We start from the raw sequence: 4,658 nt of genomic DNA on the forward strand, positions 1-4,658 counted from the left end.
TGCTCAACGTGTCAGAGCTATTTATTTCTACATGCAACTCTTTGACTTTCAATATTCAAGTTTCTGTTACTGATCTCTCTCTCTCTCTCTCTCTCTCTATATATATATATATATTCAGAATAATACTTTGTTATTTTGTGTTGGAACTTAACAGATTTAGTTTCAGAACATCTGTTTGTAATTTTAATGAACCTCAGAGCCTTGATCTGATGCAGGTGTGGAGGATTAAAGCTTTTAAAGGCTAAATCATTTTGAAATTACAAACCTTTAACACGCATCTAAATCATTGGTTTCAGTAAAGACCATTTCAGCAAAGCGTGGGTTAGTTTCTAGTATTTAATGTTTGGAATTTGAGTTTATCCTGTAGAGGGTAAGAAAGCAATATTTTCCAGTTCAAAAGATCCATGATCAAACTTTCTCTTTATTTAAACGCAAGATTTATTAAGATTTTTATTTTAAAATGGATCTATTAATGTACTATTTCTTAACATGAATATTAATGCGTCAAATTCAGTAGGAGCTTGTATTTGCGCTTTGATAAAAACAGGGATAAACTGCGCTTTCATTCATAGTTAACTCTGTAAAACACATTATAAATATTTTTCATGCGTGACGTTTCATCTCAGCTCAGCGCTGCATTTGAGAGGCGCTCGCTGATTGGTCCCGCGGGGTCATAAGGGGCTGCTGATTGGCTCACGCTGATCTGCTGTTGAAATTCCCGGGATGTTGTGGACTCTTGTAACCTTTCGCCGTGATGACGTCACACCGCAGTGACCGAGAGTAACACGGTGCTGCGGTTCTGGGTCTGGAAATTGACACGAGGTCAAATGACACTGAAACACTTCATATTTAGTAACTGCATGCATTGCTGTAGGTTTTAACATCATCGTCACGTTCTGTTGTTTATTGCCCACACTTACATATTTGAAATACCTTTGAGATTTGAGAAATGTTTTAACTCTCTGCTGCTCCTTATTTGGGAGTCACACTTTTTTCAACCCAGTAAAATAAATGTACATTTTTGTTAAATATTTTTTCTTTTGAGAGAATTTTATGGTACTAATTAATATTTATGCAATAATTATAATACATTTTTTCCTATTTGAAAATAATAAATATATATTTTTTTTTTTTACTTTTCAGTTATGGAAGTGTTTCGTGTTAAAATCGAGTCAATGCCTTTAAAATGCCATGTTTGAAGCCTGATTAGTGCCATCCGATGGGAGTAAAATAAGAAAAACATCTGCAGTTCCATGGTTTCATCCATATATAGCTCTATATAAAATCCTATAAATTCTCTAATTGTTTTTAGACATAAATACTTATTTTTATTCAGTTGTGGGTTTGGATACAGGTGCTGGTCATATAATTAGAATATCATCAAAAAGTTGATTTATTTCACTAATTCCATTCAAAAAGTGAAACTTTTATATTATATTCATTCATTACACACAGACTGATATATTTCAAATGTTTATTTCTTTTAATTTTGATAATTATAACTGACAACTAAGGAAAATCCCAAATTCAGTATCTCAGAAAATTAGAATATTGTGAAAAGGTTGGATATTGAAGACACCTGGTGCCACACTCTAATCAGCTAATTAACTCAAAACACTTGCAAAGCCTTTAAATGGTCTCTCAGTCTAGTTCTGTAGGCTACACAATCATGGGGAGGACTGCTGACTTGACAGTTGTCCAAAAGACGACCATTAACAGCTTGCACAAGGAGGGCAAGACACAAAAGGTCATTGCAAAAGAGGCTGGCTGTTCACAGAGCTCTGTGTCCAAGCACATTATTAGAGAGGGGAAGGGAAGGAAAAAGATGTGGTAGAAAAAAGTGTACAAGCAATAGGGATAACCGCACCCTGGAGAGGATTGTGAAACAAAACCCATTCAAAAATGTGGGGGAGATTCACAAAGAGAGGACTGCAGCTGGAGTCAGTGCTTCAAGAACCACTACGCACAGACGTATGCAAGACATGGGTTTCAGCTGTCGCACTCCTTGACATTAACCCCACAGAAAATCTATGAGGTATTGTGAAGAGGAAGATGCGACATGCCAGACCCAACAATGCAGAAGAGCTGAAGGCCACTATCAGAGCAACCTGGGCTCTCATAACATACTGAGCAGTGCCACAGACTGATCGACTCCATGCCACGCCGCATTGCTGCAGTAATTCAGGCAAAAGGATAGCAACTAAGTATTTCAGCCGCTAAGTATTGAGTGCTTCAATTGCTCATACTTTTCAGTTGCCCAAGATTTCTAAAAATCCTTTCTTTGTATTGGTCTTAAGTAATATTCTAATTTTCTGAGATACTGAATTTGGGATTTTCCTTAGTTGTCAGTTATAATAATCAAAATTAAAAGAAATAAACATTTGAAATATATCAGTCTGTGTGTAAAGAATGAATATAATATACAAGTTTCACTTTTTGAATTGAATTAGTTAAATCAACATATTCAAAATATTATAATCACCAGCATAAACAGAAAATATAAAAATTTTCAAAAATTTTTAAATTTTTTTTTTTTTTTTTTTTTTTGAAATGTTGATTTTAAGCATCAGTTTTCAGTTACCAATTCATCTGAATGTGTATAATTGTGTATGTGTGTGTGCTTGGATGTGAGTGTGTGTGTGTGTGTCTGTTTTGCACTCTTGATGTTTTAAAGTTTCACCCCATCATTGCTATCCACTTTTTTACTGCATTGTAGTTTAATTATTGCTTTTATTTTACATATTTGCTGTGTTACAGTCACACCAATTTATAGGTGTGTGTGTGTGTGAATGGATGTGTTGGTTTTGCACTCTTGATGTTTTAGAGCTTCACCTCATCATTGCTGTGTACTTTTGTTTCTGCATCGTGGCAGGTTTGTAGATTGCACACAATTGTCAATTTCCCATTCATTTCCTACAGTCGTCATTTTTGACTGAAGACCACAAGTGTGACTATTTTAATGACCACTTAGCCTGCTCGAGTGTGTTTCCAAATGCCATAAAAGTTTTGTACCATTCAGAAGAAGCTGTGATTTTCAAAGATTCAAAACAGAATTTTCGGTCAAAAGTGACCGAAGAGCACCAGAGGGTTAACTAGCATTATTATAATTACGTAAAATATCAGTCTGTATAAAAGGAACTGGTTTCTGGCGTGTGACTGCAGTAATGCTGATTCTGCAGTCTGGATAGATGAGTGAACTGCACAGATGCCATTACAAACACAACCTGCAGAGAGAATGAGAGACACGTACAGACAGGTTTAATTATGAGCTGTGAAAATAATGCACTCTCATTACATGTAACAGCAGGAATTAAGACTTCGCCTGAACCCCTTCAGCAGATCAGAAAATGTGATTTTAAATCAAAAAGCTGATATGAAGCTCCTAGCCTTGTGTGTTTATTAACAAACACAAACAGTCCGATAATTATGATTGGTGAATGTTAGTAAACTGTGAAAGTTCGGTTACAATCATCGTACACGGACTGTTCGATTCTAAAATGTTTGGAATCGATTCAAAGTATCACTTCGTCGATTCTTTCTTGCTTTCTTTATTTTCAGATGTAATGTTCGTCCAGATCACGTACATGATTATAGAAAAGAGCCCTTTCTCAATACGAAGCTTAAACTTAACTATCAGTTCTTATTCAGACTTTAGTTCATTTCCCTCCAGTTTATTTAGCTCTTTATCTGCATTTTTCTTGAAATTGTGTAATCAAGTTTTAACCTGAGCATATAACTGAAAGTCTGATATACGCTTTAGAGACTTCAAAAGATTCAAGAGCTTTTAAAATTATTTCACAAAACAGAGACAGAGAACAGTATGAAATCAAGTGCAGAATTGTGTCAGAAAGTGTAGAAGCTTGTTGCTTCAGACTTTATTTCCAGTAAATGATCATGAAACAAGAGTCGATTGATTATTACAGGATTATTAAACGGGAACATCACGTTAGTTTTAAGAGCCGAAAGGCTTCTAACAAGCAGCATGAGAAATATCACAACCGCTTCTTGACACACAGACAAACATAAAAATTAAAAAAAAAAAAATAAGTCCATCTTTCCAATTATAAAATCATAAAATAACCAAAAAACAAAAATCCAAAAAGTTACAAAGACAAATAAACAAAATTAACGACAAGCAACTTGTCAAATTAAATTCAAAAACAGCACTGAAAAATCTCTGAAAATGCATTATGTTTGATTAAACATAAAGGTGAATTAAAGCAAAAACCAGCTTGCACCATTCAGATCGCATGCAACACGATGGCTTTGGCATCATAACATAACACACATTAACTATTAGATTTACTGTAAATCCACAGATACATCCGTCTGTATTATTCTGCGATAGAAAAGAGAGTTCTGTATTAATACAGCATGCTCACACTAACAGACGTATGAAAGAGCAGGACTCAGAAGAGAAGCATGGCGTTGCACAGTTAATTCTACAAAACCAAGCTGTACATCGTATAGTACGAAACACTCGAGAATCACCGCGACCTCAACCAATCACTCCAGCGACAGACTGCTTCTGGATTCTTCAGGCTCACAGTTATTCATTAGAAGTCAACGTTGCAAAGTGTGTTTACAGATTAGACGTTAAATTGTTCTCAATCTGCATTTCGTCTGTCGTATCTGTGCTGTGGTCAAATGCACAAAAA

The sequence above is a fragment of the Cyprinus carpio genome, chromosome B12 (genome assembly GCF_018340385.1).
Source record: "Cyprinus carpio isolate SPL01 chromosome B12, ASM1834038v1, whole genome shotgun sequence".
Taxonomy (NCBI): Eukaryota; Metazoa; Chordata; class Actinopteri; order Cypriniformes; family Cyprinidae; genus Cyprinus; species Cyprinus carpio.